The sequence below is a fragment of the Felis catus genome, chromosome B4 (genome assembly GCF_018350175.1).
Source record: "Felis catus isolate Fca126 chromosome B4, F.catus_Fca126_mat1.0, whole genome shotgun sequence".
Lineage (NCBI taxonomy): Eukaryota > Metazoa > Chordata > Mammalia > Carnivora > Felidae > Felis > Felis catus.
The window spans coordinates 121,115,444-121,138,757 of NC_058374.1; the positions used below are offsets into that span (position 1 = coordinate 121,115,444).

Genomic DNA, 23,314 nt, shown 5'->3' on the forward strand with positions numbered 1-23,314 from the left:
CTCTCTGCCCGCCACTCCCAACCCCCCACCCCTCACCTCAGCCTTTGGGAACAGTCTCCAACTGCCTCCAGTTGAAGTTTGCTCACTCCACTCCAGCCCACAAATTTCCTTTGTGTGCTTCAAACACACTAGGTACTTTCCTGTCTCAGGGCCTTTCCTGCCTCAGGGCCTTTGTACTTGCTGTACTTGTTGTACTCTGTCTGTAATACTCTTCCCCAGGTATTTGCATGGCTGACTCACTTCTTGCAGGTCATAGCTCAAATGTCTCTTACTAGAGAGCCTTCTCTCCCACACCCAAAGAAAATAACAAACCCTGCTTTGCACAAGTGAAGGCTGTTTGTTTTCTCCCTTAGTGCTTGATACCTCGTGAGTCACATATGGTGAATTTTCTATTGTTTTTCTTCTATTCCCCCTCCCCACCCCTGCCACCGCCACCCCACATTTGAGTGTAAACTCCATCAGAGCAGGAGCTTTCTCATGAGGTACCCTTAGTGCCTGGAACAGTATCTGGGCCAATATAGGTGTACAATAAATATTTGTGGGATAAATCAATGTTGAATGAGGGGCGCCTGGTGGCTCAGTCAGTTAAGCATCTGACTTCAGCTCAGGTAATGATTTTGTGGTTTGTGGGTTGAGTCCTGCATCAGGCTCTGTGTTGACAGCTCAGAGCCTGGAGCCTACTTTGGATTCTGTGTCTCCCTCTCTCTCTCTGCCCCTCCCCCACTCGCTCTCTGTTTCTCTGTCTCTCTCAAAAAACAAATTAACACTTTTAAAAAAATAAATGTTGAATGAAGCATTCAATCTGAATTGAGAATCTAAACTAAGGAGGGAGCATCAGATATAAGACCCAGTAAGGAGGTCTGAACTATAGGACTTGTTGGAAGGAAAAAAAAGATAGAGTCCAGACCCATTACAAAAAATTTATAAAATAAGTTAATTTAAAATTAATAAAAGCACTTTAATTTCATTTTTAAAAAACAGAGCTAACCCCGTTTTGAACCAATTTCCTTTCCCTTTTAGAAAAGGCAGAAACCCCTGTGTGCTTGTCATATTGAAATAACTAATTTTCTCACCAGTAAAGACATAAATAAGCTAGAAGAATAATTTCAGAAAAAAAAAGATCCTTCTCTTCTCTCTTCTTTCTTGCCACTGTATTTATCAACTTTCAGGGAATGAAGAGTTTTGCTGTTTAGACCTTCTTCCTGACTCCCAAGAAGCAAATCTCTTGAAAGGTCTTTGTGGGAAACCCTGTTTGCTGCTGAAACTTGTTGAAGAATATTGCTTTTTTCACAAGTTTTGTTTAGTATTTTTAATTCATAACATTTATTTTTTTTTCCTATTTACCACCTCCTACTTCTCCCTACTCATTCCTCTTGGGTTTTCCATGTGCTTCCCTCCTTGTCTCTTTCACAATTCTCACATTTAGTGAACTCACATTTATCGCACCATGTGCGATGCAGGACATATGCATCATCTCATTTAATTCCATAGCTATCCTGTGAGCTGTTATGATTACTCCCACTTTATACATGGGGAAAACTCTCTCACTCCCCCCTTGGTGTTTCCTAGGATTACTTCCTAAATAAATACTGGCAATGGAATCTTCCTCCCAATGTCTGCTTCTAAGGGAACCAGAGGCAAGTCCTTGCTTAAGTTTGAATAGCTCCCAGAGTAGAGCTACACTGCATATTCAAGCTGTGTGATGCCAGAGCCTCTGTGCTCAATCACAATGTCCTAACTTTTTTTTGCTAATGTGTCAAATCATAGTAAACAATAGCTTTTGGTTAAAAAAAATACTATCTTGATAAACCAACTGGAAAATGCTAGCATATTCTTCAGATTGAAAATTTGGTTTATGATGACAAAATTATTTTAGCTATGAAAGGACAAGTTTCTACAAGTCCGCAACCTAGCATTAATGGGGACACTGTACGATGTGAGTTATGACAGGAACAAGATCCAGGGTTGATTGATGATGAGTCAGGAGTCTTTTGTTAAGTTAAAACTGAATTTTCTGGAAGGTCTTGGTTAGCTTATGGGATTGAGAGAAAAGCTGGACAGTCAAGTCTCAGAAAGGATAGAAAAACCAGGGCAGCTTTGGGGAACCAGAGACTACAATCTTTTTGGTACTATGATCAGGTTGATTAAGCTTCAGTTATTCTCCATCTTGGTGAAGAAGCTAATTCCAGGGGGAAAAGTGGGACTGGTTGAGCTGAGACAGGGGTTAGGGGAGCATTTTGATTGACACAAGCAATGGGGAAGATGCTGTTTTCCCTGCAAAAAGTCATCTTTCTGCTTTAGAAAAGGAGGAGTGGGATTCTGGGCAGTCAAAATGATAAATGTTCTTGAGGAAGAAAAAGGAAAATTACTGTTGAGTAAAGAAAAGGCAAGAGAAGGGGGAAATAACAGCACACAGAGGAGACACATAAGGCATTCTATAGAGAAAAACAAGTATCAGTATTCCCAGCTATCTGCAGGAACTGTGGAATGTGTCTGTTCTCTTCTGGTGTAAATCTCCTACTATTCTCCCTTTTGTTCATTCTTCTCCAGACACACTGGTTTTCTTCCATCACACCAGATACATTCCTGCCTCAGTATGTTTGTGCTTGCAGTTCCCCTTTCTGGAACAGTGTTCTCTCAACCATTAGCATGGCTGTTTCCTTATCTCCTTCAGGTGTTTGTTGAAATTTCACCTTCCAAGAGATGCTTTCTCTGATCATCATGTCCCCTCACTTCCTGCCCTCCTTTCCTGTTTTATTTATCTCCATTTATATTGGATGTTGTCTACTATCTACCATTATATGTTTATTTGCTTAATATATGTGTTTTTTCATTGAGAATAAAAACTCCATGAGGGCAGAGATTCTGTAACCCCAGTTTCTAGAGTGCTCCTGACACATCATAGGTGCTTGATAAATATCTATCAAATGAACAATGAATGGTCTCTCCCCTTTCTCTCCATTAAGGCAATCAGCTCTGAACATCAGGTTTCAAAATGAGCCAGAGAAACAAGCTTAAAATGAGGTCCAAGGGCAGGCAATAGAGGGATAGAGGATGTCTAGCAGAGGCCTCTGTAGGAAATATGCCCAGAGGATTCTCTGCTCCTCCAGTCACTGCACACATGGAGAAGCCACGGGCAGATGGGGATTCCGGCAAGGCATGGAATTCTGGTTCCTATATGCCATTACTCTCTCAATGTTTTAATTGATTCCTGTTAAAGTTCAGTTTTATAACCTTGTGGTTATAACAATATTAGTATATAAGAATAAGAATAAGAATAAGAATAAGAATAAGAATAAGAATACTGACGGACCCAGCGCAGCCAGCCTCTTGTCCAGACCAGCACAGCCACCAGCCCCAGGCACAGATACCTGTTTTCTTTGTTTTGTCTTGTCTCGTCCCTCTCCTCTACTCTCCTCCTCTCCTCTCCTCTCCTCTCCTCTCCTCTCCTCTCCTCTCCTCTCCTCCCCTCTCCTCTCCTCTCCTCTCCTCTTCTCTCTTCTTCTTTCTCCCCTCTTCCTTTTTTTCTTTTGGAATCAGGCTCATAATTACTGATTTGGTTTTTGGTCAATTTTTTATTATAATTTATAGATAGATCAGGCATATTTTATTCTATTCCTTTTCCATCTTTCTCTCTTTGTTTTCCTTTTTCTTTCTCTGGAATTAGCCTTATAGTTTTTTGATTCTCTGTTTTGTTTTCTTTTCTCCCCTCTCCTTTCTCTCCTTTTTGTGGGATCAGACTCCCCCGCTTTTTCCAGGGTTACTTCAACAAACAAATCAAAGCACGCCTAGTTAAAGGAACAAACACTCCACTGCTGCAAGCAATGAGGAGATCTGCAGAGGACTGACCAATGGGACAAAGCCGGCAAAGTTCAACAGCAGAGTGCATGCAACATATACCAGAAACACTTCCTGGAGTGCCAGGCCCTGGACAGTGTATGACTCCTTTTTAATACAGTGGTACTTTCAGGTACAGGACACATAACAAGCTTTTAAAACATGCAAAAGACAGAAACTTAGCCAAAATGACAAGATGGAGGAAATCTCTGCAAATGAAAGGTCAAGAAGAAATCATAGCCAGAGAATTGCTCAAAAACAGATATAAGCAATGTAGCTGAACAAGAATTTAGAACAATAGTCATAAGACAACTAGATGGGCTTGGAAAAAAGCATAGAAGACACCAGAGAAACCCCTGCTGGGGAGATCAAACACCTAAGAACTAGTCAGGATGAATTAAAAAATGCTATAACTGAAATGCAAAAAAGCTAGATATAGTGACAGTGAGGATTGAAGAATCAGAGGAGAGAATAGGTAAAAAAAGAAGATAAAATTATGGAAAATAATGAAGCTGAAAAAAAAAAGAGGGAAAGGAAATTACTAGATCACAAGGGGAGAAATAGAAAACTAAGTGATTCCATGAAATGAAGCAGTATCTGTATCACAGAAGTCCCAGAAGAAGCAGATTGAGAAATAGGGGCAGAAGGAATATTTAAATAAATTATAGTTCTCCCTATATATTAGGGAGAACCTCCCTAATCTGGGGAAGAAAACAGGCATCCAAGTCTAAGAAGAACAGAGAACTTCCTTCAAAATCAACAAAAACAGGTCAACACCATAACATACTTTAGTGAAACTGGCAAAATACAAAGATAAAGAGAATTCGGAAAGCAGCTAGGGACAAAAGGTCCTTAACCTGCATGGGTCGACACATAGGTTAATAGTTGACCTGTGCACTGAAACTTTGCAGGCCAGAAGGGAGTGGTGGGAAATATAGTATATTTAGTATAGTATATAGTATATATAATAACAGTAATCCTAAGAGGAGTGGTTGGATGATTATGTTATTTTATATGTTTCTAGGGCTCTGAGAAAGGAGGCAAGGTAGGCCAGTAAATATATGAAATTAATTCCCTGAGAAACTCATTAAAGGGTGAACTGACCCCGGTCTTAGTCAAATAAAAAATAATCCTTACCAGTCTTGAAGACCCACTTTCTATGTGGGTCTTAGAGTTTCCAAATACAAACAGTTGACATATATTTCTTATTTTGAAACTCATTAGACAACAGTATTAAGATGTGTGTCTGTGTGTGTGTGTGTGTGGCTGATTCAGGTATAATTCTGCAAAATAATTCTTCTGAGTTAAACACATCTCAATCTCTTACTCCAAGTTTTCTGAGAACTAAGTAACAACAAATTAGCTAAAGTCTGAGAAATGATGAAAAATAGGTACGTGTCATCAAAAATAGATTTAATGACCACTATGACATTTATTGAGCACTAAAATGTACCAGGCACTGTGGGTATGGTTGACCAAAATCATCTAATTTAGCTCAAAAATCTTTTCAGTTTCAGATCTATGAACATTAAAAGGCTCTTATGCCAGGTTATGAATATACAAAAATAAATTGCAATTTCTGTCTTCAATTTTTTGCACATGCTAGATTAATTTCTTTTATGTCAATGAAATAGCATGGAAAAGTCTCCATAGATATGAAGACACATGTGCCCACATTATCTTCATATGGGCACATGTAGACCTTCATGCTGGCTTCATGCTTGTCTATTTTCCCTGCTTCATTGTCTGTTTTCTCCACGAAATCATATCCTAATCCTATTCATTTTTCTAAATAAGCCATATGTTCTCACATCCTTAGGTCTTTATACATGTTCTTCTCTTTGCTTTGAATTCTCTGGTCTGTCAGCTCAATTCTCAATGCTGTAAGTTCAACTCTCCCCATACCTTTTCCGATGGGATCAGGAGCTGATCTATAGTTATGGATGTTTTGCCTTCTTTGTGTCCGGTCTCCCATCATTTGGTAATAGGACCCACTTGTCTTGATGAAGCCACTCCTCCCACTCTTTTGTCCATAATGTTTATGTGGGACTGATCCCACCTCCAGCCCTCCAGAGAGGGTGCTTGAGCTTAAAGTCCCAGTCCAGAGTCCCTGAGTGGCTCAAGCATAGGCATGTGACTTACCTAGACCACTGAGAACTGGTTTCAGCACTTTTGTTAGAATTGTTTAGAAAGAGGCTCCAGATTTCAGAGGTTGCTAAGCTAGTTGACAAACCTGATGGCTCTCTTGGGTGCATGTGAGGAGAGCCTGAGAATAAATCCAACACAGAGGAAAGCAGAGTTTGGAGGTACACAGAGAAAGACTTCTAGAGATGCAGATTCAAATTTGAAATGCTTGAGAGTTTTACAGTAAATATTTCAGCAATTTTTTGTTGAATAAATGAAGGAATGAACTAATAAATTCTCCCTTTCCTTTAAACTAGTCTGAGCTGGGTTTCAGCCATTTGCAACAGGAAGTATTCTACTAAATAGTCCCTTTCTCACTATTATTTGACAGATCAATAGACTAGATAGATAGAAAGATAGATAATGTTATGGACAATAACAGCATTAATTTTGGTATCCTGGATATCTGCTTTCCCACAAAACTGTGCAGTTATTTTTTTTAAAAATTAATTTATTTACTTATTGTGTGGGAGAGAGCACGTGCAAGTGGGGGAGGGGCAGAGAGAGGGAGAGAGAGAGAGTCCCAAGCAGGTGCCACAGTGTCAGTGCTGAGCTCAATGTGGGGTCAAACTCACGAACCATTACATCATGACCTGAGGTGAAGTAGCTTGCTTAACCAACTGAGCCCCCCAGATGACCCAAAACTGTGAGGTTCTTAAGGAAGGAGCACGTCTTGTGCCTCAGTGTACATAGTAGTATAGTGTTTGTTGAATGAAAAAAGGAATGAATTGTTTCCTTTCTCTGCATACCAACATAGTAGAATGCTACAGAACTTAAGATGGACATAGGGAATCCCAGGTACTTTCTGAGTCATGCTTAATACCTTTATGTCATATTGATATTGACTTGAATAGGTATAACCCTCAGAACCTCTGGGAAAATTATTATAATGATCACATCTATCATTTTGACACTACTCTTTTGATAAGAGATAAAATCCCTGCTTTCAGAAAGTTATAGTAGCATGTGATATGGGCCAAAATTAAGTATAATAACCTTTATATGGTACTTACTATGTATCAGGCTCCATTTCAAGTGCTTTGCATGAATTAACTGATTTAATTTTATAAGATAGATACTATTATTATCTCTATTTACAGAGGCATAAAGGGATTTACAACTTGCCCAAGCTCACACAGAGCACATGGCAGGCCTTCCCTGAAGTAAAGGATTCAGTTGAAGCTGGTAGAGTGTGAGTCAAGAAAGTTACCTAGAAAATGTCATAGCTGAGTAGAAGGAGAAGAATATAAGGGAGAGGCTAATTTTATAGGGGAAAAAAAAGCTCAAAGATCCAGACTCTCTTCCATTTAAAAGTTCAGAGCCAGCTGTTTGCAAAATAAGGAATTAGGAGATGTTTATAATTTGTATCTATGCACCTCCTGTTTCAGTGTCCCACCACAGTGGTCCTTGTCTCTCCAGGTACCTTCATGGCTCCCTAACACTCCAGTGTCCTCTATGTATATATATTGTGGGCAGTGTCTGTGCCACACCTGTGATTCTAGTCTCACACTTGACTGAAATGTCTCACTTCCTTCCCTGCTTCCCCAGGGGACCTAGTACACACAGGAGCAATGAATCCTAATGCTTTAGTCACTTCTGCCTTTTAATGGTTGCCCCTTCCAAGGGGTGTTTGGATTAAAAACATTTTTTTTAATGTTTATTTATTTTTGAGAGAGAGAGAGACAGAGTGCAAGCAGGAGAAGGACAGAGAGAGAGGGAGACAGAATATTAAGCAGGCTCCAGGCTCTGAGTTGTCAACACAGAGCCCAACACAGGGCTCAAACTCACCAAGGGTGAGATCATGACCTGAGCTGCAGTCTGATGCTTAACCGACTGAGCCACCCAGGTGCACTGAGAGGTGTTTGGGTTTAGAGGGCTCCAGAAAATAGGAATATAAACCTTTAGCCAGGGGCACCTGGGTGGCTCAGTCGGTTAAGTCCAATTTAGTCTCAGGTCATAATCTCACAGTTCATGAGTTTGAGCCCTGAGTAGGGCTCTTCGCTGACAGTGTGGAGCCTGCTTGGGATTCTGTCTCCCTATCTCTCTGCCCCTCTCCACTTGCACTCTCTCTCTCAAAATAAGTAAGCATTTGAAAAAAACAAAAACCAAAGCCTTTAGCCAAAAGAATACTTTGGCTTCTAACTTCCCATATAATTATAGGCATAGAGATACAGAATAATGTAGCTCTTGAATGTTTTTGATAAGAAAAAAATGATAAGTAATATTCACTAAATGTTTACTGTGAGCAATTTCTGTCTAATGTTTATATGCTGTGGCAGAGACTATTAATTTCTTCCCAATATCTGTTACTCATTTCTTACATATTAAAAGAAGTCCTAGTTTTTACCTAGGCATGTGGCCGGCTGGAATAAAATAAAAATCCCCAGCTTCCCTTGCAATTGGAATGGCCATACAGTTCAGTTCTGGCCAATGGGGTGCAAATATGTGTCACATTGTCCCTAAAGGAAGGAGGCATGCCCTTCTTTGTGCCTGCCTCTTTCTTGTAGACTGTATTGTGTACCTGATAGGGATGTTGGATATTGTGATTAATCATAAGAAATCTATATTCGGTCTTTGGTGCTGTTTGTGGCACAAACGTCCTAAAACTCTTGGAATTTCCTAAGTGATGAGAGTGATAAAGATGTCTTTTGTTATGTTAATAAGTGACTTGTAGAGCACCTGAGGATGGTGGCTGGTTGCCAGGAGAACCAATCCTGTGATTTGAGGGTTGGAACTTTCAGTCCCACCCCTGTGACCTCTCAGGAGGAAAGAGAGGCTGGAGGTTGAATCAATCACCAACACTCAATGATTTGAGCAGCCATACCTACGTATGAAGCCTCCATCAAACCCCAGAAGGATAGGGTTTGGAAAGCTTCTAGGCTGGTGAACACATGGAGATTTGGGAGAATGTCTTTTCCTGAGAGCATGGAAAATCTACAACCCCTTGCCCAGGTCTGGCTGTTCCTCAGTTACATCTTCTTATAAAACAGTGATTAAGATGTTTCTCTGAGTTCTGTCAGCAAATTAATTGAACCTGAGGAGGGTGTTGTGAAAACCTCTGATTCATAGACAGTTGACCAGAAGAACAGGTGACAACCTGGACTCGGCTGGTGGCATCTGAAGTGGAGGTGGGGGCAGTCTTGTGGGACTAAGCCCTTAACCTATGGAATCTGATGCTATCTCCTAGCAGACAGTGTCAGAATTGAGCTGAACTGTAGGACACCCAGTTGGTGTCTGAGAATTGCTTAGTGGTGTGGGGAACCCATCCTTGCCTCCCCTCACCCCTGGAATTGGGTGCAGAACTTTTAAATGCTCAAGCAACTCTCTTAGCCCATGACATTTGATGCCATGTGCTAGGATGGCAGAGTCACACATGCTGAACTGCTTTTCCTAAATTCACCAATCACCCAAGTCACTCCTCCCTTGGAAATCAGAGAAAAGCCAGGAGTGTGACTCTAATGGAAGTTCTCCAAATGGAAACATGAAGAATGGGAAGTAAGTGTTACACAGCACAGTACTTTTTTAAAGCTTAATTTTATTTGGTGAAACGAATGTTAAGTAATATAGTAAGTGTGAAGCTAGGACTCTGGTTCAATTCAGCCTGGCTCTAAAAACCTGTGGGCTTAACCAGTAAGTAGACTGCATAGTTTATCATTACTAATAGTAGTATACTGGTAAACAATTAACAACCAGCTGTGAGTGGGAGAGAAAACCATTATTTTTAGTGTTTGCCTATTTCCTTGGCGTAAATATTCCCACCATGTCAGTTTTAACCTACCAATAATTGAACAACTGACTTGCAAAATTCCTGAAAATTTAACAATCTGCCCTTATGAACCCATACGAGTCAGCTCTGGAACACCTCTTAGCTGTTAGCTGAGCCTAAGAGAAAAAGCTCCAGGCAACAGCAAGATGTTTCCAACTGTCCTGCCTAAAACCCAGATTTTGTGGCTTTGGGTCTATTTAGGATAACAGCATTCCAGAGCCAGTGGAACACCTGGTGAGCCCTCGTGATGTTGGATGGGAAGTGATTAAAGAGTAAAGGCTTGACTTATGGCCTCTGAGGAGCTGCATAGGATGTGTCCTGGCTTCCCTGTTTCTTTTTGATGGGCAATCCATTTTCAGAGAGATCACAAGTAGTAAGTGACTCTTCTGGTCAAAAAGAGTTTCAAATACTCCTCCTGCTGACAAAATGCTACCAATGCCATTGCTGGAGCTGAAGAATTGAAGTTCTGCAGAGAGAAGCAGGACCACAGTGCCTGGGAGAGACAGAGAGAGAAAGAGAGAGAAAGCTCTGCTGTCACAGATCCACAGTTGACATCTTGCAGGACATGTTGGAGGAATGCACTTCTTCCTCCAGTAATCAATGGAGGGCTATAGCTCAATGAGGGCTGTAATTTGAGCAAGTGCTGAGTGGAAAGATGAAGGCTCTTTAATAAGGTGTCTGTGGTGACAAGGGCAATGCAGGGCACACAGATGAGGATTTGGACAAAATTTGCCCCGAGAAAGTTCTCTTACTTACCACATCCTTAGGAGGAAGGCTGAAAACTGTTATTGAACCCACTGTACATCCTCTGTGGTATGTGGATGGTGAGTTTATGCCACAGCTAAAAATAGTTCTCCTAACAGAGTGGGTTCAGTCACACTCGATAAATCATTTTGTTAACTACACAAATTCCTGAGTTGAAGAAGCTCTTCAGCTTCATTGAATACAGATTCCAGACCTGGAGGCCCCCACTCGAGGATGAGAGATTCTTCACATGAACAGAACAAGGCCATCAGCCCCTCCTAGGATTGTAGCTCAACTGAGGCCTAATCCTGTCTTTCTGTGTTATGTAAGCTGGATGTTTTGACCTAGTTCTGTTCTCCTTCGCATCCCTTGGCTCCTTAACAGAATCTGTTCCAAGGCCCCAGTGTTTTTGATCCAGCTCACTTGTTTCTAATCGTTTTATCACTCCCAAGGTTGAATTGCAAATTTCAATTTTCTAGTGGTGGCACAGTGCTTGTCTAGTGACAGGATGGTAGACATCTTACAAGCAGGTATTGGAGGGTGAGGATCTTGCCCTCTGGTCCCACCAGGTCCCTATTCATGAGGCAATAGTGCTCACCTATTAGTCCATAAACAAGCCTCAGAGGGACCATGGACTTTTAATTTGCATGCGTTGTGTCACTATGTCTGTTTTTCAGGGTAATGGGTCTATCAGATTCTAAAAGTATTCTGTGACCCCACCCACCCAATTAAGATCTGTTGAAATTGTTCTTACCTTTTGAAAAATGTAAGCATGACACTTTGAATTATGTCCTCTTTTTGTTCCCGCTCCTCATTGGCATTTTCTTAAACTTAGAAACGTGAGTTGTCATCTTCTGCATTCTCTCTTCGTGATCTTCCTATCATTGTCCTCCTTCTCTTCATTATTATTAATTTTATTTTAGAGCTTTTTATAGAAGGCTTTTGAAAAGTAAGTAAACAAATGGGTGATCTTGAAACTGGTATTTTTTTTTTTTTTGGTATCCAATAAACCTCAATTTTAATAAGATCCTCTACATACACATTTGCTACTGAAAATTGAACTACAACAAAAAAAATTTTTATTACAACTCTAATTTTTGAAAACCAGAAAATCTAGCCTATGCACCCTGCCATAATTATAATTATGCTCTCTAGCCAAACCACCGAATATTCTCTATATATTCCTCCTGTGCAAGTTACTTGGCTTCCAATTTGATGTTAGGTTTTTTTTTTTTAATGTTTTTATTCTTGAGAGAGAGCATGAGTGCGAGAAGGGCAGAGAGAGAGAAACACACACACAGATCTGAAGCAGGCTCCAGCCTCCCAGCTGCCATCACAGAGCCCTACTCTACAGAGCTCTAGTTGGATGCTTAATCCAACTGAGCCACCCAGGAGCCTCATGTTAACAGATTTTCATGACTTCAGGCTTCTCAAACACCCAGGCAACACTCAAAACCTACTAGTGCTTCCTTGGGTCATATCAAAAAGTGGAACTAAAGTATATTGAAGTCATTCAAATGCAAACTACAGGATTTCTCACAAATTATTGGTATCAAGGTAGAAAAGACAAGACAGAGATAATATCATAGATTATCAAAATATTATAGTTTGTCTTAATAGAGCAACTTTCCCAAGCTGCTGCAAACTGATTCTAAAATTTCTAGCAAGAAAAACACCATATAATAATGTTTACACAGACTCCATGTCATAATTATTCTCCATGCTGGTATCCTCAGGAGGTCTATGATACAAGGAATAATAACATCTACATCTAAATCTTTCTACTCTGGATTCATCCGTGGAACGCTGGTTGAAGTAACAAAGGTTTTTAATAAACCACATCAGCCTTTCCATCCTTTCTTTCCAAGCAGTTAACAAAGTTTACTCCACCCCCCATCCTGTTGCTGAGTGTTCAGTCCACAAGTCGCTGTGGTTTCTTCTCCCTGTCCTGCTCTTGGGGTGGATATTCTGGTAGAGGGGAAAGAAGTTTGATACTAGGGTCAAGAGTCAATTTACTAAGGTTCTTTATTAATACTTCAGAGATAGTTTGAGAGGCAGCTGAGCTTCCTTGGGAATTTTCTTCACTGGCCATCTGAGAAGGTTCTGGGGCACAGGATGGGTAAGGCTTCGTTGGCGAATCCATCGAAAGCCAAGTCGCAGACTTTTGGGTTCCAGTGGAAAGTGATGAGCTCAACTAGCTGCAAAGTAGCCTGGAGAGAACGAGATAGCCCAGAAAGAGCGAGAAAAACTGAGTCTCCAACAAACTGTGGTGAGAGAAAGAACCTTGAAACTATTATTTCTGATCTGGGTCATAGGGTATGTCATGCAAAAATAAATGCATCCTGGAAATCAGAGCAGGTATCTGTAAGTGGTGACCACATGCTGGTTCCATGCCAACACTCGATGTGGATTATCTCTTGAATCTGGCAGTCCTTTGAGCTGGATACTATTGTTAACCTCATTTTATAGTTGAGGGAAGTGAGGGTTACAGAGTATGAGTAACTTGCATCGGCCTCCAGCCTGTGTGTGTCTGACTCTAAAGCCCAAGAAGCATTTAATTACCACCTTGAATAGATTTTTTTCTTCATCTAAAGAGGATCCTCTTACTCTTAAAAACTGAGAACAAACTGAGGGTAGATGGGGGGGTGGGAAGGAGGGGAGGGTGGGTGATGGGTATTGAGGAGGGCACATTTGGGATGAGTACTGGGTGTTATATGGAAACCAATTTGACAATAAATTTCATATATTGAAAAAATAAAAAAATAAATAAACATTAAAAAATTTTAAAGAAAAATATTAAAGAGGATCCTCTTTCTTTTTCTAACTTTAGGCGAGAAGAGTATGGATCACAAAGAAGAAACTTGAAGTTATCAGGTAGGATATTTTTTCCTTGCCAACTTTTTATTTTGAAATATTTCAAACTACAGAGAAGTTGGGAGAATCATACAATGAATATCCACACATCCTTTATCTCAATTCACCAGTTGTTAGCATATGCCACATTTGTGCTTTCTCTCTACAGATAGATCTCTTCTCAACCGTATGAAAATAAGTAGCAGATGTTAGGACATCTCATTCTGAAATTCTTCAGCATGCATTTCCTAAGAAAAGGGTTGTTCTACATTTACAATACTATTATCACATATAAGAAAATGAATAATTCTCGGCTATTTTCCAATATACAGTCTGTATTTAAATTTCTCCAGTTTTTCCTAAGAATATTGTTTATTCCTATTTTCACTTCTTTTTTTTTTTGATGCAGGATCCAATCACATTTTATGAATTGCATTTCCTTATGCTGAGTCTCTAGTTTGTTTAAATCAGAGCACAACCTCTGCTTTCCTTTGCTATCCTGTGACATGGACATTTTAAGAGTCTGAGCCAATTGTGTTGTAGTCCGTCCCACATTTTGGGTTTGCTTTGTGGTTCACTCATGATTAGATTCTGGTTAAACATTTTTGGATGGAAAGTGTCATAGGTGATGTTTTATTGCATCTGATCAGTAGGTACCTCACGCCAGGTTGTCCCACTATTGGTTGTACAATGTTTGATCTCTTGGTTAGTGTGATGGCCACAGAACTTTTCATTGTTAAGGTTACTCTCCTCATGTAATTAATAATTTGTGATTATTTGAGATTTTGTGAATTTTCTACTTCCCAACTATCTTTCATCCAATGGTTTTAGTATCTATTGATGATTGCCTTAATCAGTTAATATATGGAAGGTGGAAAAATTGTGTTTTTCTTCTTATTCTATTATTCCTTTTACTTTCTTTTCTTTCTTTATTTGCTGACATTATTCTTTTAAAAAAAGCTTCTCCCTCCTTTTATGAATATCACAATGGAATCCTAATTTCTTAAAACTAAGTCAATGCTTCTTTGTCCTTTTGACACAGCCCCATTAACCTTTGAGCATTTCCTTGCTATCTGGCACAAGATGTCTCGATACTACCTTTTACATTTCCTGCTCCATACCTGGAACCATGTTGATAAGAAACCCTAATTTCCTTGAGTGGGAAATGGAATTACAAACAAAGAACTCAGTGTGAAGTATACCTACTACTACTGGAGTATCATTGCTTCTGGTCCTTTTTATAGATAAAGCTAGAAAAAAATTAAATATGAGTTAATAATGATTCCTCAATTAAGATAAAAACTGACCCAATAAAAACCAAATAACATAAAAATCTTAATCCCCCATTCCATATATGCATGTATTTTCCTTATCCCACAGTGAAGACTTTGGTTTTCAACATCAATATATTTACTCGTTTATACTATTATGCAATAAACAAATGAGGTTTCAAAAACACAACAACCAATAAATACTGTCAATGATAAACCTATGAAGTAAAGTTCAAGATGTCTTTGCAATTCTTTTTATCTTAAAATATATTGTTACGAATGTACAGTCTTGGGGCACCTGGGTGGCTCAGTCAGTTAAGCATTTGGCTCTTGGTTTTGGCTCAGGTCATGATCTAACAGTTGATGAGTTCGAGCCCCAAGTTGGGCTCCGCGCTGACAGTGTAGAGCCTGCTTGTGATTTCTCTCTCCTCTCTCTCTGCCCCTCTCCAGCTTGCACTCTCTCTCTCTCAATAAATAAATAAATAAGTAAATAAATAAATTAATTAACAAACAAACGTAAAAATTTTAAAAAAAGAATGTACAAAAAGTTGACTTCATTTATTATTCTATGTGGCTAGGTTATTTATTCGATGTACAGTAAGATTCACTTCTTTCTTTAGTCATTTTTAAGGTTTCCTTTCATTTAATTTTATGGTTTGACTATATAAAATATTTACACAGCTTAAAAGTTATAACTAGTAAAAAAAATTTCTAATCAGAGTAGTCTTGTAGCACCCTTATTCCCTACACCCCACTGGTTGCCCCCTCTAGGCATGCCAGCTGTACTCATTAGTTTTTTATTTATCCTTCCTGACTTTCTTTGTGAAAAAATAAGAAAATATGTACGTATACATTTTAGTTCCCTCTTTCTTATACAAAAGAGCATACTATGAACACTCTTATACTTTGCTTTTTATCACTTGACAGTATGTCCTGCATAGAGGTCTTCCTCATTCTTTTGGATGGCTGCATAGTATTCCACTGTATTTGGATATACCACAATTTATTTCTAATGTCCTATAGATGTGTATCTGGATTATCTTAATGTTTTGTTATTACAAATAATATAATGATAAATAACTTGTACATATTTTTTTTCAAATGTCCATTTTATTTATTTTGAGAGAGAGAGAGAGAGAGAGCGTGCAAGCAAGTGGGAGAGGGGCAGAGAATGGGGGAGAGAGAGAATCCCAAGCAGGCTCTATGCTGTCAGCACAGAGCCCAAAGCTGGGCTCAATCCCATGAAACTTGAGATCATGACCTGAGCAGAAACCAAGAATCAGAGTCTTAACTGACTGAGCCATCCAGGCACCCCATGTGTACATATTTTTTGCATCTGTAAAGGTGTATTTTGTAAGGTAAATTTCTAGCAATGGGATTGATGGGTCAAAGGGTTAATACACATGTAATTTTGCTAGAAAATGCCAAATCCCGCCCCCCCATATAGGGTGTATCATTTTTCTCTCTCACTATCAGTATATGAAAGTCCTCTTTTATTCCCCATAGTCTTGCCCTAAGTGTATTGTCAAGTCTTGAATTTTTTGCCAATCATATAGTAGAGAAATGGCATCTCAGTGTAATTTTAATTTGTGTCTCTTTTATTATGGGTGAAATTGAGCATTATTATATATTTAAGGGCCACTTGTGTATCTTTTTCCATGAACTGTCTGCTTACACCTTTTACTATCTGGTAGGTTTTCAATGGATATTTTAGAAATCATCAAATTCTATTTATAGCATTGAGGTTTTCAAAAGACTTTCACAAATCATCTTATTTGATCCTAAAAGATTTTGAAAACCTCAGAAAGAATAAGGGCAGCACTGTTGAAATAGAACAGTTTCAAAGATAGTATTGTTAATCTGGAAAATATGGGAATCCCTGCAATTATACGCATGAACTATCTTGTCTGATGCTGTTAGAACCCGTGAGCAGAATGTTTCACATAGAAGATTATTAATGCTGCCCGAGGGCAGCTTGTAACATCTGTATAATCATTTAATAAACTTTGTCAGATGTCCAAAGTGGTCACATAAAGCTCCAATTGTTTTCTGCTTACAGTAAGCCTAAAAGGAGCTGTGGGATGAAAATGGGGCTTAACAGAATAACATCTACACATATCAACGTTTATTTATTTTTGGGACAGAGAGAGACAGAGCATGAACGGGGGAGGGGCAGAGAGAGAGGGAGACACAGAATCGGAAACAGGCTCCAGGCTCTGAGCCATCAGCCCAGAGCCTGACGCGGGGCTCGAACCCACGGACCGCGAGATCGTGACCTGGCTGAAGTCGGACGCTTAACCGACTATGCCACCCAGGCACCCCTACGCATATCAGACATTACAGTCTCATGAGTCTGTTCACTTGGCTGATTTTGTGGTTTGTTTTTATTTTTAATTTCATTTATTTATTTATTTTTAAAATTTTAATGTTGATTTATTTCAGAGAGAGAGAGAGAGAGACAGAGTGTGAGCAGTGGAAGGGCAGAGAGAGAGGGAGACACAGAATCCAAAGAAGGCTCCAGGCTCTGAGTTGTCAGCACAGAGCCTGATGCAGGACTTGAAATCACAAACTGTGAGATCATGACCTGAGCTGAAGTTGGACGCTTAACCAACTGAGCCACCCAGGTGCCCCATGGTTTGTTTTTAAATTTTTGCTTTTATTCTCCCTTTTATTCAGAAAGTAACTTGAACTCTGCTCAATATCTAGACTGGCTACTAAGTCCAGCAATTCTCCTTAAGAGGTTCCCTGCTGAAAACTTTTTTTTTTTTAATGTTTATTTACTTTTGATAGAGCATGAGCAGAGAAGGGGCAGAGAGTGGTGGAGACACAGAATCTGAAGCAGGATCCAGGATCTGGGCTGTCAGCACAGAGCCTGATGTGAGGCTTTAACTCACTAACTGGGAGATCATAACCTGAGCCAAAGTCAGATGCTTAACTAACCGAGCAACCCAGGTGTCCCTGAAAACTTTTCATTTAACAAACCAAACCACTAAATGCAAGAGGGATTGAATTATTGGAATTGTTTGGCTAGTGCAGAGTGATCAACCCTGCCACACTGTGACACAAAGATTTTTGGAAAATAAAAATCATTTTCCTCAATTGGAATAAAACTACTCTGCAAGGAATCAAATTGGCTCTCTGGCAGCATGATCTTCTCAAGTAAAGAGAAAGATGAATGCGCTCTGTCCACAAATGAAGTTGGCCAAGCAAACTAAGGGGGGAGAAAAGCCTCACTAGCTTCCCTATTGATCTGAAAATCACCTTCTCGAAGAAGTAAGGTGAGAGAGAGCATACATCTCTAGTTTACAAACCACTTTCACTCATAGGCAGGAAGAAAGATACAATATAGTGTCTCTATTAAGCTTAGACTATCCTCAGAAATCATGCCAAAAATCAACACAGTGTTGAAAATGGAGGAAAATGGATGACTCAGGGCTTTTTTTCACGAAGGATGCAAAACAGCTACCCTCTGAGGCAGTCCCTTGACTAAAGCAGAGGTCAGAAATGACTAAACATAGTTTCCATCTGAGGTTAAGCGCTGACCACAGGCAATGATACTTGAGGCTTCCATATTTCTACAGGTTTGAAGGTTACAAAGGTAAACACCAGGGCCTATAATAAATTAGAGAAATAAGACAGTGCAGGTGGATTACAGAAGATTAAGAGTCAGGTACATAAGAGTTCATATATTTTTAAAGTTTGTTTGTTTGTTTGTTTGTTTATAGAGAGCATGAGAATGAGTGGGAGAGGGGCAGAGAGAGAGAGAGAGAGAGAGAGAGAGAGAGAGAGAGAGAGAATCCCAACCAGGTTCCACACCATCAGCATAGAGCCCATGGGGCTGGATCTCATGAACTGTGAGATCGTAACCTGAACTGAAATCAAGAGTTGGAAGCTTAACCAACCGAGCCACCTAAACACCCCAAGAGTTCATATATTTTTAAACCAACTTTATTGAGGTATGATTTATAAACAACAAAATATAGACATTTGAAGTGTAGTTTCAGGAGTTTTGACAAATGTATATACCCATACCCACCACTGCTGTCAAGATATAAGATGTTTCCAACACCCCCAAAAGTTTCCCGTTTTTCCCTTCTCATTCGTGGACTCAATCAACCACTGACCTGCCTTCTGAAAATATAAATTAAATTGAAGATTCCTGTGAGTTTCACATAAATGGACTCATGTAGTATTTATACTTTGGTGACACACTTCTTGCATTTAGCATAATGTTTTGGGATGCATCCATGTTGCTTATACCAGGAGTTAGTTCCTTTTTATTTACCTGTTGTAAGGGTAGATGACAATTTGATTATCTATTCACACACTGATTGACATTTGAGTTGTTTACAGTTTGGGACTATTGTAAATAAAGTTGCTATGAACATTAATATACAAGTCTCTGTGTGGACTTATGTTTTCATTTTTCTTCTTTCTCTAGGAGTAGGATTTCTGTGTCATCAGGTAAGCATATGTTTAACTTTATAAGAAATCACCAGACTGCTTTCTGAAGTGGCTGTAATAATTCTACATTATTTATTATTATTATTATTATTATTATTATTATATATTTATTACCAGCAATAAATAAGATTTTTAGTTCCTCCACATCTTCACCAGCACTTGGTATTGTTATTTTTTAAATTTTAGACATTCTAATGGTGTCTTGATTTATATTTCCTTGTTAACTAATTATTTTAGCATCTTTTCCTATGTTTATTGGTATTTACATGTCTTTTACATAGCTTTTGCCCACTTACAAAATGGGAGATTGTTTGCCTTATTGTGGTTGTAAGAGCTCTCTAGAAATATTTTTGATACAAATCCTTTGTCACCTACATTTATTGCTAATATTTTCACCTAGCTTGTGTCTTGCACAGAGTGCTATTGGTGGACAGAAAAAAAAAGTGAACCCAAATGAGAGGTAAGAAAAAAAGCTTTCTGAAAGAGGAGGTGGTTTCTGAATTCAGACTTGAAAGAAGAAGAGTTAGTGGGTAGGTGAGCCCACCATGATGGAACTTTGTCAAAGGCACTAAGAAGTGTCCCAACCTTATATCAGTTCTTTCTTTTCTCATAGATAAAGCTCCAATCTGGGCTGATTATATCCAGGTGTGGATATCATTAAATTAATAGATAATAATACTTGAATCACTAATAAAGATACTCCTCCAAGGAGGTATTTGAAACTAAAAGTAGCAATTTGCTTACCAAATTACTTTCAGTCCACTATTTTTCATAAATCTAAAACTGATGGAATTGTAGGGGGGACTTTTGGGGAAGGAAACTTCTAGTTTTGTCTGCAAATGTTTGTCAATAAGTGTCTGTCAATAAACCGAGGAATATGCTAAGACAACACTGAAGTTATTTGTTTCAACTTCATCACCAGTAAGTGGTGAAATAACCATCCTCTGTAAATAATCATTGTCAAAGTACTAAAACAATCCATCTATAAGTCATCTGGACAGACCATAGCTTTGATAAAGTTGTTTCATTCTCTTTTCTGTAGTAGCAGCTAGAAATACTATGAAGTGAAGAAACTCAATAGTTCCTGGTCACAGAAACTGGGAGATAATAATGGTTGTTTCCTTTGGCTGGGGGTGGGGGGTGGGTGGGAAGGGGAGTTTCCTGTTGGTGTTGCCAGGAATTGAGCCCTTTCCTTCCAAAATGATGGGGATTCCTGAGATAGATAATGGGTAAATAGGTGAACAAGTGGATGGAAGAATGGATGGATGAATAACCAGGCAGCCAGAGGGGTTTTACCTGTCTGTCTGTGAAAACAATAGATAAAGGAGAAGTGGAAACATTATGCATTGAATGGGAAGGGATAGAAGAAGCCAAAAGAGAATAGATAACTGTGGTGCTAATCAGGGAAAACAGGAAAAAAAGCACAGAGAAGTTACCTGTAGCAGAAGCCACATGCACCTTTCAGCACCTGTAACTGGCTGGACAACGAAAGAGTAAGATTATTACCAGCTGGTTCAGTGGCTGGCCTTGCTGTACATCAGAAGGTGATGGGCAAGGTTGCAAGGCAGGAGAGAGAAACATCTTTGCTGTTTCCCTTCCCTCTTCTGTATTCCAGTGTCTCCTTGTCAAATGAAAAAAGATAAGATCTTCATTCCACTCAGTACAAGGTTTTGATTTGTTTTACTGAGATATTCACATAATATAAAATCAGCCCTTTCAAAGTATAGACTTTGGTGGCTTTTAGTATAGTCAGAGACTTGTGCAAGCATCACCACTATCTAATTTCAGCACATTTTCATCACTCCCCAAAAAACTCCAAATCCATTAACAGTTCTTCCTCATTACTTCCTCTCTTCAAGCTGCTGGCAACCAACATCCACTTAATTTTTTTAGAGCAGTTTTAGGTTACAAAAATTTGACAGGCATATACAGAGATTTCCCATATACCTCCTGCCCCCACACATGCATAGTCTCCCACAATATCGGCATCACTACCAGAATGGAACATGGTTTACCGAGGACATCATGACACATCATAACACTGACCCGTCACGATCACCCCAAATCTATAGTTTACATTAAGATTCACTCTCGGTGTTGCACATTCTATGGATTTGGACCAGTGTATAATGACGTGTATCAATCATTTAAATGTCATACAGAATATTTTTATTTCTCTAAAAATCCTCTGTGCTCTGCCTATTCATCCACTTCCCTCCCATCCTCCAATACACACTATCTATCTACTTTCTGTCTGTATAGATTTGCCTATACTGGGAATTTCATATAAATGGAATCAAACATATGTCATTTTGTATCTGGCTTCTTTCACTTAGCATAATGTGTTTTTTCTTTTTTTAATTAATAAATTTTATTTTTTTAGAGCAGTTTCAGTGTACAGAAAAATTTAGCAGAAAATAGAGAATTCTTGTACCTTCTTTCCTCACTCCTTACAGAGTTCCCCATTACTTTTTTCTTTAACATCTTAGCCATTTTAAAATGTACACTTCAATAAAGTCAACTATATTCCAGTGGTTTTTTAAAAAAGTTTAGGTGGAGAATAGTATTTTAAGCCAAGGAGAAAAAAAGTTGTGCCCTCCCTAGAACTGAGAGCTCATGGCCTTTAATAAGACTCTCATTTCTTATTGTCAAGTAGGACCCCAGAGGCAGCCATACTACCCCTTGCCAAGCTCCATGAAAGGTCTGAGGAGCAGTGGTGACTCTCCAAGAATGTGGACGTTCCTCCTTGACCTTGTAGCATTGATTTGTTCTCCTCCACTTTAGTAAATATTTTAAGGCATTGAATTGGATTTTAAATATCAGAGGCTTATTTTTATCCTGAATAAAACTTAACTGAATTAATATTGAAAGCACTAAATGATTCAACTTTAAATACTTGTTGAGTAAATCTTCTTAAAACTACTTAAATCATTTATTTGTAATATATCTCTTTGAGCACAGAGGGCACCTGATCTGGAATATTGATATTGATATTGATATAAGATCTAGAATATTGGTAATATTCTTAAACATTGGAGATTTTTGCATACATGGAAGATAATTTAGGAATAATTTCCATTCCCATAGGACTGGATTACTTTTCTATGAGTATCTATGAAAGGCTAAATTGGAAAGTATAAAGACATATAATAAGATGTTCTCTGCAGTTTTAGTGTATCCATATCTGGTAGAAAAAAACCTGGATTGGAAATAATAATTGCTACCATTTGTTGAATGATTAATATGTACCAGGTACAGTGTTAAGCATTTTTACATGTGTTTTCTCTTTTGAAACTCACATTAGTCTTACAGTTAGATGTTATTATCATTTTTTTATTGAGATATACTTGACATATAGCATTATGTAAGTTTAAAGTGCACAGCATATTGGTTTGGTACATTTACTTAAAATATGATGGGTACTGTATCATTAAGTAGCACCTCTATTACATTACATAACTATTATTTCTTCTTGTGGGAATAATTAAAGTTCTGGTCTCTTACTAAGTTTAATATTTATAATACAGTTTTGTTGTCTCTCATCACTGTACTGTGTTTTAGATCTCCAAGACTTATTTATATTTTAATTGCAAGTATGTACCCTTAAACAACATCTGTTTAGGAAGACAAGGAGTTTTGCAGATGAATTTAATTTCAGAGTCAAAATGTTCAAGCACTCTTCTGGCATGCAAGTTCCATCAAGTAAATTCTTACCCTGATTATGTCGTTTAATAGTTGGGCCTCACTTTCCACATCTGTGAAGTAGGGATATCGGACCATATCCATGATGCCTAACCTGTGGTTACCTTGGAAATGTGCTGACCCATCTGGTGGGGAACATGGTTGACTAACTGCCCCCAGCTACTACCCTGTGAGCCTGAGGCCACACTTATACCAGGCTGCTTCCAGTCAATGACTGAACGTGGGAGGGGTACCAATGCTGGCCTAATTTGGACTTCCCCTGCTAGGCAGGTTTGGCTCAGGGATTCCCCATCAGCTGGGTAAGAGTTCCTCAGAACTGCACTGCAGTCCAAGCCTCTCCCTACCTAATTCTTTCTTCCCTACCTCCTTCCCAGGGGTTGAACCAGCATCAGGATCTGAAGCCTCTCCAAGCCTACTCCAGCCTATATCCCATTTACCCTTTTCTGAAATATTCCTCAATAAATCCTTTGCACAGCTAATCCAGTCTTGATAT

The 23,314-nt window shown here is 38.9% G+C and overlaps 1 long non-coding RNA gene across 1 annotated transcript; it reads right to left on the minus strand.

Annotated features, from left to right (window-relative positions):
- Positions 1–9,536: 9,536 nt before the first annotated feature.
- LOC123386842 lies at positions 9,537–11,159 on the minus strand. Its single transcript, XR_006601285.1, has 2 exons — positions 10,544–11,159; positions 9,537–10,280 (listed from the first exon to the last, which is right to left on the minus strand). It is a non-coding gene; the product is annotated as an uncharacterized LOC123386842 (long non-coding RNA).
- Between the last annotated feature and the right edge of the window lie 12,155 nt (positions 11,160–23,314).